This window comes from Zootoca vivipara, chromosome 7, assembly GCF_963506605.1.
Source record: "Zootoca vivipara chromosome 7, rZooViv1.1, whole genome shotgun sequence".
In the NCBI taxonomy this organism is placed as follows: domain Eukaryota; kingdom Metazoa; phylum Chordata; class Lepidosauria; order Squamata; family Lacertidae; genus Zootoca; species Zootoca vivipara.
Window position 1 is genome coordinate 56,429,398 of NC_083282.1, and position 11,359 is coordinate 56,440,756.

Consider the following 11,359-nt stretch of genomic DNA (forward strand, 5'->3'; position numbering starts at 1 on the left):
ATTTTACTCATGAGACATCAGATAGCCACATTGCCTAAAATCTACAATTTCATCTAATGTTTATTGGAGGAGAGCATCAAGGAACTCCCGGTTACAGTTTGAAGACTCTCACGTGTGAAGGAAGCATAATACAAGACACTCATTCTTGGATAAGCAACCCAACTTTTGTATTAGAATAAATTTGGAAAGGAAGTGATGTTTAAGATATGTGTTAGTCAGCAGCAGCTCATTTACCATGAAATTGCATGACACACATCACCTACAATGCAATTCAGGGTTCTGAGTAACCCATCTAGTTTCATAATCCACACACAGACACAAGCCCTTTCTGATAGCAAGTTACAATTGGAGTATCCCTTCACATGCTGTACCCTCATCCATTCTATTAATACACTACATCCTTAGATCAATCCTCCAATACTCTACACTTGTGACCCTGCCTGCTCAGTCAGAAAGTCAAATCCAAGCCAGCCATAATTTAATAAGACACATTTATGTGTTTTTTTTACTATTCCCACCGATCCATACTACCAATCTATTCCATCGCCCCAGCATGGAAAACAAAGCTATTTGCCAGAACACCAGATCTGAACCATAAAGCCACATTAAAGCCCCACTATCTTTACAGTAAGTATGTACCCTTCAACCATACACACACACACTCCCCACTCCAAAGAGAAACCAGATGCCCAGAAAATGGTACAAGGGAGCAGCCACCTACCCTAATGGGGACTATGCTTCTTAGCCATCTCCATCCGACAACAATTATCCTAAACAAGCTATTCTTCCTTGCTGGTCCTCCCACCAAAGCACAAGTCCTCGTTGCAAGGAAGAGGACTGATTAGGTGGCTCCGTCGTAAGCCAAGCCCCTTGCCCTGTCCCTTTAAAGTCTCCCTTAGGAGCCCAAGGGGTCTTCAGCCCAAGGAATCCACTCTCACGAGAGGGGCGAGGGGAGCCTACCTGCCGCCTCCTGAGCCCGGCTTCCTGCCTCTTCTGGGATCCTGCCCCTTCTCTTGCTCCCCCCGCCCCCCGACGGCGACCTCTCGCTGCCACTGCTTACATTGCAATTGGACTGGGGATGGAGAAAGCGCTGCTTTGCCAGAGGAGCAAGGTAAGAGGCGGAGCTTGCCTATAAGCCCCCTCCCCTCGCTCGAGGAATTGACAATCGCGGCGTCCAATGGGAGCGCGGCGCCCGCCCGCTTGCTTCACGTCGATTGGCTCGCCGCCGTCGACGCGGATGACAGGTGCGAGCGGCCCCGGCGGATTGGTAGCAGCGCCGGCCAACCGCAGCAGGGAAGGAGGCGGAAAGTCTTTGCTGTGTGGGCAAGACAGGCTGCAGGCTTGGCAGAGTGGGAGCCAATCACGTGCTCGCTGCAAAAGCCGTGGCATTCCTGGGCAGTTAGTTGCGGCAGCTGCTCAGAGGCGGGCGGAGGGGCTTCTTCCCAACCTGCAGGCTGCGAGCGAGTCAGGATGTTATCTGGCGGTGGCGCCTAAGCAACATTGGAGTCCCCCCTCCCCGGCAGTGGAGTGAAAGTGGTAGAATGGGCTGTACCATCTCAGGCTGCTGGTGGGCGGCAACATTTTCCGTTGCTGTCGTAAGTAAGCGCAACAAGCAAGCTCCCTGCAAGCAGAAATCTAGCCCAGGAAAGAGAGGTACCTGCATCCTTGACATGGTAGTTTTCTGCTACAGGGAGGCTCCTATTTACATAAGGGAGCCACCAAAAATCGGTCTGCACTTGGAAGTGGTGCAGTCTGTTCTACCACTTCAGGGCTCTAGTATCTCATTCTGCGGCAGGCGTTAGGCTGGGTCATACGGTGGATGGCTCAGTCGACTCCATTATATGTGGGACAAGCTTATTGTGGTTATCCAGCTCCATATCTAATTTAGTTCTCAGTTGAAAAACACAGCTGGATTTCTGAGGTTGCAGCCCTAATTGCCCTTAATAGGAAGTAAGACCCACTGCACGCTGTGGGACACGCTTCTGAGTAAACGTGCGTAGCATTGCGCTGTAGGCCTAAATAAGGGATGCGGAGACCTAGGCATTTCCCCTCTAGTCTTGAAGTGCTTATTCCAGTCCCAGGTGTATGAGGAGCCTCTCAGTGGCAAGAGGACACTGTATGTTCAAAGAAATACTATTCAAAAGGATTCATCTCGGCTTTAGAAATAGTTATGGGACTGAACCTAATGAGCTAAGGCTTAAATCTTAAAGTCATCCCTGGTTTGCAAAAATTAGTAGATAAATAAATTAGCACCATCTTTTCCAGCTAAAACAAAAACAAAACAGGTGAAATTTGGTGTATTATTATTTCGTAGAAATGTGAGATCGTTCAGAAGCTGTCAAGAATGGGGAAATGTGAAATTTAGAAGGCAAGTGATGCCTTTCCATCTCAATTGAAACTGCCTCTCTGCACAGCTACTTTCATTCAAGGTCTTCTGAGACACCAACAAAGCAATGTTGCAACATGGAGCTAGTTTTGATTACGTTTCCTTACCAGTGCAAATGAATGTGAAGGGACTTGCTCAAGGCCTTATATTATGATTCTGGCAAAGCCAATTTCCCTGACTTCTATATCTCAACTACAAGGAGGTATGTAGCCTTCCTTTACGTATGCTTACTTAGAAGGAAGTCCCATTCAGTCCAATGAGGGTTACTCAAAAATCAGTGTGCTTAGAGAGGGAACCATATTTACTCAGAATATCTGGCACTGAATGCGTAAACAAAACTAGATGGAATTGCAAAATTACCTGATTAAATTATTTAAATTTGCATTTATCATATAGTATGCATCACTGCAGAGTACCCCAACCCCCCAAAACTGGTTTGTGTGTTGAATTTAGAGCTTGGACTTGACTTTTCAAAGTTTGGGACTAATGGAAAAATATGTGGTGAGTAGGAAAAGGCAGAAAGAAATAAGCAGGAAGTTGTCTAATAGGCACGATAGTCATGCCAAGTAGGGGGGGGGGGGGAATGCTACCTGATTCCCCCACTCTTACAACCAACCACATTTTTGAGTTTGAGAAATTTGCTCATTGCAATATAATTTATGCGGGGCTTCTTTTGCACTTGATCCAGAAGCTGCTGTTAATGCAGAATGCTGCAGCATGAATGTGACAAGAATGAGACCCTGTGCACATAGAACACCTCTGAACATCTCTGGTCAGAGATTTGTAATGGTTGTATTAGTATATAAAACCATTGGGACTAGTTTACTTGTGGGATTGATTTACCCTAAATATGCTCACTCAGCCACTTTGATCTGCAGAACTGGCTCTGTTACAGCTGCATTTGTAAGAAAATGATCTTTTAGTGTAGCAGCACCTACAGTTTGGAATTCCCTACTGACTGGCATCTCTGCTGAAAATTTTTTTGTTTAGACAAGCCTATCCAAACATAGAAATTACATGTGTTTTATTTTTAGCTAGTGTTGATTTTAATCTTGTGTTTAGCTTTTTAATATAATTTTAATGTTTTAGTTTATATTGTTGTAAGTGGATTAGAAGCTTTTTACAATTAAGCAATGTATATTTTTTTATTACCATATATAAAACTTGCATTTGAAGTCCTATTGAGTGTTGGAATGTATGTCAAAGTGAGCATGCTTCAAATCAGGGCCGTCTCAAGCAGGTTGGGCGCCCTGGCGCTGAGGCGCAGAGATCACTCCGGCGCCCTCGCAGCGCGCAGCATAGCTTCCGCGCGGCTTCGTTGCGCAGCACACACACCCCCGCCGGCCTGGCGCCCCGCGCCACCGGGACTACACCTAGAGCCGGGCCTGCTTCAAATCAGGTTACAAATGGTACATCCTCTAATTTTCCCCACCCCTTCTTGACACTGTTTTAGAAACTTAAATTCACCTTTGCCCTATTTGATGCACAGTGCAACATTGGCACTACTATCCCTCTGGTTCTTGCCATTCCACATCACTTTCCCATTGTGCCTATTGCATCCTTCAAACCAAGCACTCCATCCCCATCTTGGCTTGGAGGCTACTAAGCCAGCGTTTCTCAACCACTGTTCCGCGGCACACTAGTGTGCCGCGAGACGCTGGCTGGTGTACGGCGACGTGCGGCGACGAGAAGGGCGGTTTGCATTGTCACGTGCCTGGCGGCCGCCAATGAACAACACTCACCCGCCGGAAAGCAATATTTCTCCTCCTCTTTCCCAAAGCTCAGTGCAAACGACTGGAGGGTGGTTTTGTTGTTGTTGTTTAGTCGTTTAGTCGTGTCCGACTCTTCGTGACCCCATGGACCAGAGCACGCCAGGCACTCCTGTCTTGCACTGCCTCCCGCAGTTTGGTCAAACTCATGTTCGTAGCTTCGAGAACACTGTCCAACCATCTTGTCCTCTGTCGTCCCCTTCTCCTAGTGCCCTCAATCTTTCCCAACATCAGGGTCTTTTCCAAGGATTCTTCTCTTCTCATGAGGTGGCCAAAGTATTGGAGCCTCAGCTTCACGATCTGTCCTTCCAGGGAGCACTCAGGGCTGATTTCCTTAAGAATGGATAGGTTTGATCTTCTTGCAGTCCATGGGACTCTCAAGAGTCTCCTCCAGCACCATAATTCAAAAGCATCAATTCTTCGGCGATCAGCCTTCTTTATGGTCCAGCTCTCACTTCCATACATCACTACTGGGAAAACCATAGCTTTAACTATACGGACCTTTGTCGGCAAAGTGATGTCTCTGCTTTTTAAGATGCTGTCTAGGTTTGTCATTGCTTTTCTCCCAAGAAGCAGGCGTCTTTTAATTTCGTGACTGCTGTCACCATCTGCAGTGATCAAGGAGCCCAAGAGGGTGGTTTTAGACAAACTTAAAGAAGCTGGCTGGATGAGCTCAACCTGAAACTTGCTGAGCAAAGGATTGTGCTGGCAGAGAAATCAGCGGCTTGTGAAGCCTTATTACAGGAGATTGCAACCAACACAGCAATTGGCAAGTGTTTCTTACAGTCATAATTATATAGTCAATATAGGGCGGTACAGAGTTAAATTTTTTAAACTTTTTTAATGGTGGTGTGCCTCGTGATTTTTTTCATGGAACAAGTGTGCCGTGGCCCAAAAAAGGTTGAGAAACACTGTACTAAGCATTCACGTATGTCTATAGCCCTTTGGCCTCTATGCTTAGGTTTCATGACCAGTTATATGCCTATGGGGTAGCTCTATCCATTTTGATCATTAGAAATGTGCCCACTTTCTCCGAGGGTTAAGTTTAATGCTGCTTTTCCAGCTTTTTGATGTTAAGCTCCATCACTCTGGTTCCATTTAGTTCAATCCTTTTTGTACAGGCCTAGTATGTCCCAAAGCATCCCCCAGTGACTTCCAAATTGAAACCCTTCCTTCTGACACCACCATTTCATCCATGAATCAGCTCTGCCTATCTAATTAGCCCTACTTATGAAAGAGGTAGCATTTCAGTGACAGTTGTCTTGGGAGATCCTGGGTTTCAGCTTTCTGCAATCTAAATTTTGCTTTTAGGACCACACTTCTGCAGTTCCTCATGTCATTGTTAGCCACCAGTTCCTCCCCAGCATTATCTGTCAACCTATCCAGATCTAGATAAGTGTGACATCTGCTGCTTTCACACTAGTCAGGCAAACCACTAGGCAGTGATACACCCGTAACAAACCTACCCCTGTATTTCTCATTATCAAATTGAGCCCACACCCTCACAGGCATATCCTGTTTGTCCCCCAAGGAATAGGGTATTGTTTCTCTCTTCCCCTGAATTATGCCCTTCTTCCAATAACCTCTTTCCCCACACCGGAGGAGCTGTCAGGCCAGGAGTGGTCCCCAAAGGCCACATTCAAAAAGACCTTACCTTCTCCTCATACATACTTGCTTTGCATATCTGCAGGTCTCCGAAGTTGCGCTCTGTGTCGGGGGAGGCAGGCGAGAGGCAGTGGCGGGGGATGGAGCTGAATCGCAGCGGGCGCTGCTTGCCCCCACCTGTCTTCCCCGAGCCAAGGGGAAGACAGGCAGGGGGCAGCCGCTGGGGAAGACAGGCAGGGGGCAGCAGCAGGGGCAGCCGCTGCACCGCCGTGTATCGGCTCCGTCCCCCCTGGCAAAGGAAGATTAGCTGTCAGCTTCCCTCGCTGACAGCTGATCTTCCTTTGCCGCTTTCTATGGCCGCGCTTCGTAAGACTTCTTTTGTCTAGCAAGTTTTTCGTTGTGCGAGGCATTCGTAAAGCGAGGCACCACTGTATATTTGTCCTCCCAGGCATCAGCTATCTACCAGAGTCTATTTTTCCTGTCACTATTCACCTTGGCTACTGTTGTTTTGGATAGCCAAACAGCTCGAATGACTAATGACATGTGGTCTAAGATCTATAGCCAACTGGGACATGACTTTGAACAAACCTTTATTGACTTTGCTTGGCAGGTATCAGCCAGGGTGAAGAATCCAGTATTATCTAGAGGGCCACAACTCTTAACATCCCTGACCATTGGCCATAGTGGCCAGGGCTGATGGAAACTATAGTCATGTGGTGGGTATCACATTGGCAGCCCCTGCTTTATGCTTTCTCTTGCTACCAAAGCACATCCATAATTTCTCTAGCATTTCTCTTTGGCCAGGAGAACAAATGACTTCTTGGACTTTGACCCAACCCCCTGACAGAGTCAAATGCTGTGAGCTTCATATAGGAACTACTGTACTGGGTGAATGAATGTGATTTCCTTATCTGAAAGGCAATGACAACAGTACCCTCCATCAAATGGAAGTCCATCAACCTCATCAAGAAACTTGCACAGGTACAGACTAACATCTCCTTTCTCTGACAAGTATCTGAAGAAGTGTGCATGTACACGAAAGCTCATACCAATGACAAACTTAGTTGGTCTCTAAGGTGCTACTGGAAGAATTTTATTTTTTTTGTTCCGAATAGAATCATAGAATCATAGAATCATAGAGTTGGAAGAGACCACAAGGGCCATCCAGTCCAACCCCCTGCCAAGCAGGAAACACCATCAAAGCATTCCTGACAGATGGCTGTCAAGCCTCTGCTTAAAGACCTCCAAAGAAGGAGACTCCACCACACTCCTTGGCAGCAAATTCCACTGCCGAACAGCTCTTACTGTCAGGAAGTTCTTCCTAATGTTTAGGTGGAATTTTCTTTCTTGTAGTTTGAATCCGTTGCTCCGTGTCCGCTTCTCTGGAGCAGCAGAAAACAACCTTTCTCCCTCCTCTATATGACATCCTTTTATATATTTGAACATGGTTATCATATCACCCCTTAACCTTCTCTTCTCCAGGCTAAACATACCCAGCTCCCTAAGCCGTTCCTCATAAGGCATCGTTTCCAGGCCTTTGACCATTTTGGTTGCCCTCTTCTGGACACGTTCCAGCTTATCAGTATCCTTCTTGAACTGTGGTGCCCAGAACTGGACACAATACTCCAGGTGAGGTCTGACCAGAGCAGAATACAGTGGTACTATTACTTCCCTTGATCTAGATGCTATACTCCTATTGATGCAGCCCAGAATTGCATTGGCTTTTTTAGCTGCTGCATCACACTGCTGACTCATGTCAAGTTTGTGGTCAACCAAAACTCCTAGATCCTTTTCACATGTACTGCTCTCAAGCCAGGTGTCTCCCATCCTGTATTTGTGCCTTTCATTTTTTTTGCCCAAGTGTAGTACTTTACATTTCTCCTTGTTAAAATTCATCTTGTTTGCTTTGGCCCAGTTGTCTAATCTGTTAAGGTCATTCTGAAGTGTGATCCTGTCCTCTGGGGTGTTAGCCACCCCTCCCAATTTGGTGTCATCTGCAAACTTGCTCAGGATTCCCTCAAGCCCATCATCCAAGTCATTGATAAAGATGTTGAACAAGACTGGGCCCAAGACAGAACCCTGTGGCACCCCACTAGTCACTACTCTCCAGGATGAGGAGGAGCCATTGATGAGCACCCTTTGGGTTCGGTCAGTAAGCCAGCTACAAATCCACTGAATGGTGGCATTGTCTAGCCCACATTTTACCAGCTTCTTTACAAGAATATCATGGGGCACCTTGTCAAAGGCCTTGCTGAAATCAAGATAGGCTACATCCACAGCGTTCCCTTCATCTACCAGGCTTGTAATTCTGTCAAAAAATGAGATCAGATTAGTCTGACATGACTTATTTTTCAGGAACCCATGCTGACTTTTAGTGATCACAGAGTTTCTTTCTAGGTGCTCACAGACTGTTTGCTTAATGATCTGCTCTAATAGTTCCCTCTGACATTGTAATCTACAAACACACAGCTGCCCAGCCATGGTGATCTCACATGCTAGTCACCTGCTACACAAGATGCAAGAGATAATGTAAAATGCACCATTATGAACTCAGTTTTTCCCCTCTACTGGGATTTTATACATAGCTTAGATAATAGTATCCTCATATCCTGTGTCATTAAGCCAGATTCCTCTGCAAGCAGCTGTTGATCTGGTGTCAAAGCAGCCACCTGCCAAATAAAAATCTAGGTCATCTCACTCCATCCCCCATTACCATTCATTTTTATTCATTGAGAACATGAATTCATAAAACATGAAGGTGGGAGACAGCAGAAGGCTTTATAACAAACAAACTCACCTGTCTGATCCACAGGTTACATAAGCCTGGAAAAGAGATCATTATCTCATCCATTTTGTTTTGATCCCATTTAATGGAATCATTCCTCTCCTTGAACATCTCCACGGTGGACACACTTTTAGGTGCAGGAGCTCATCATGATACCCCCTCCCTCACAGGCATAATCCCAAAGGAGAGTCTGAAAATGTTGACTCATATGTACCCCACAAATAGCAGCAGTACATAGTGTGATATCCAATTAAGTAATTTCATGCATAGTTGACTAGGATTGTCTAACTTAGGCATCCCCAAACTGTGGCCCTTCAGATGTTTTGGCCTACAACTCCCATGATCCCTAGCTAACAGGACCAGTGGTCGGGGAAGATGGGAATTGTAGTCCAAAACATCTGGAGGGCCGAAGTTTGGGGATGCCTGGTCTAACTCAAATCTGAACTCAACAATGTTTGTTTCTGAGTGCATAGGTTCGGCTTTTAAAACACATTGAGCTTTAATAAAAGGTCTTCAGTCTGATGAAATGCAACCTTTTAAAATCAGAAACACAAACATTCTTGCATAAATGTGTGTTATAACTTAAAAGGCTATTGTGTGAAGTTCCATTGAAGGAAAGGAAATATGTATCCAGAATTAGTCAGATTATTCATGATTTGACATCCTCTATGTTAATTAATCTGTCAAACAGCAGTAAGATGTGAAAGCCTTATTGCATTCACAGGCCAGAATATGGAATGTGGAGGGGCCATCAATAACTCTGCCACTCTGGCAGATGGCATCATTGTTCTGCTCTGGAAAAAAGTGCAGGGGCTGAGCTCTCCCATGTTCCACCTTCACTACATCACTGATATCATTAAAAAGAGCAGTTCACACCTCTCTGGTTGCCACTTGCTCACCAATTGGTGCATCCCTCCTTTTTAGATTACCAGGTGACTTTACTTTACGTATGGTAGAGAAGCAGCATGATGTCGGGATTCAGCTCTGCCCAGACCTGGAATCTGAAGTCTTCTCAGAGGAGGGGGATGAGCTATCTTACAGCTGCAAGATCCAGCTTTCCTGACTTGGAGAAATGGAGCACATGAGCTCCTTGAATTCTGGGAGGGAAGAAAATGATGCCGCATGTGCTGCTACACAGTAGGCAGAAAGGAAGGAGACTATTTAGGTAAAAAAAAAAAAGTTATAACCTTAAAAGAGAGGGCAAAGAGAAACTTTTGTGTGATAGGAAGATGCTTATGATTTTGAGCATCTGTTCTGATTCTGCACTGTTGTTGTTTAGTTGTTTAGTCGTGCCCGACTCTTCCTGACCCCATGGACCAGAGCACGCCAGGCACTCCTGTCTCCCACTGCCTCCCGCAGTTTGGTCAGACTCATGTTGGTAGCTTCAAGAACACTGTCCAACCATCTCGTCCTCTGTCGTCCCCTTCTCCTTTTGCCCTCAATCTTTACCAACATCAGGGTCTTTCCCAGGGAGTATTCTCTTCTCATGAGGTGGCTAAAGTATTAGAGCCTCAGCTTCAGAATCTGTCCTTCCAGTGAGCACTCAGGGCTGATTTCCTTCATTATAACCAAGGAGGCGTAACTGCTGACATTGCTCCGGTTTGAAATGTCCTGAAATATAAGGCAATATACAAGTTAATTAATTAAGGGTAATAGATTGCACCATGTAGTGCAGAATCAGTAGTGATGTATGGAAGTGAGAGCTGGACCATAAAGATCGCTGATCGCCGAAGAATTGATGCTTCTTGCCATGGACTGCAAGAAGATCAAATGGATAGGTTTGATCTTCTTGCAGTCCATGGCAAGAAGCATCAATTCTTCGGCGATCAGCGATCTTTATGGTCCAGCTCTCACTTCCATACATCACTACTGATTCTGCACTACATGGTGCAATCTATTACCCTTAATTAATTAACTTGTATATTGCCTTATATTTCAGGACATTTCAAACCGGAGCAATGTCAGCAGTTACGCCTCCTTGGTTATAATGAAGCACATTGCCAAACTGAATTGTACACAATACTGTAATAGAGCATTACACAAAGGACTCCATATCTTAATGCCCCGGCTTTGTCGCCCATCCTATTGCTTTGTCTCAGGCTTGACCATCTGAGCGGTCATTAAATCCATCATTTCCCCTCCCCTCGATTCGGTCATTTTCCTTCCTGCTTCATACCATTTCCTTTTGTGCCGGTAGCTGCTGTTCCTAAATCAGTCACAAAGGGGGGAATTGGGGTGGCTGATAAATGGCACTCCCTTCCCCATCACGCTGAGCTCATTCTATCCGCAGCGCCTGCTGTCCCAGGAAACCAGTGCAACCGGAAAATGAACACGAGTTCCTTTGCACGGCAGCTCTGAAGATACACTGTGCTGTGCAGTCGGGAAAAGGTTCCCGCGGCAGGGTTTCTGAGAGGCACCAACTAGCAAAACTGCATCTCCCATGAGGCCTGCTCTTGAGCACTCGGCAGCTAAAAGAACAGCAATCTCACTCTGTGAGCACTTATCACATTGGACGTCTTGGATGTAGCCGCACAGCAAGGATGCAGTAGCAGTGGCTGCTGCCTGTCAGAGCTGGGGTTGAATAGCGAAGGGCAGCTGAGCAGGGCAGCTGAGGCCTGAAAAGTCAACAGGTACCACAGGGTTGAGAAGCAGAAAGAACAGCACTGAGGAGGGATTGGAAAAGGTATTGCAGCAGCCAGGTGAAGCCCAGAAAGCACGTTATCACAGCCTGGAGGAAATGACTATCAACACCACCTGTGGTACACTAACCCACCGCCATTTTGAAAAAGGGCAAAGAAAGAAAATGGAAACAAA

At 46.0% G+C, this 11,359-nt stretch overlaps 1 protein-coding gene across 4 annotated transcripts in view; it reads right to left on the reverse strand.

Moving 5' to 3' along the window:
* SLC41A1 (solute carrier family 41 member 1) overlaps nucleotides 1-4,458 on the reverse strand; it is a 42,780-nt gene extending 38,322 nt beyond the window's left edge. The window contains exon 1 of one of the 4 annotated variants that reach the window (XM_035121430.2): nucleotides 4,129-4,458. The gene's annotated coding sequence lies outside the window, so the exon portion shown is untranslated. The other 3 variants (XM_060277117.1, XM_035121428.2, XM_035121429.2) reach the window with 3 other exon arrangements.
* Between the last annotated feature and the right edge of the window lie 6,901 nt (nucleotides 4,459-11,359).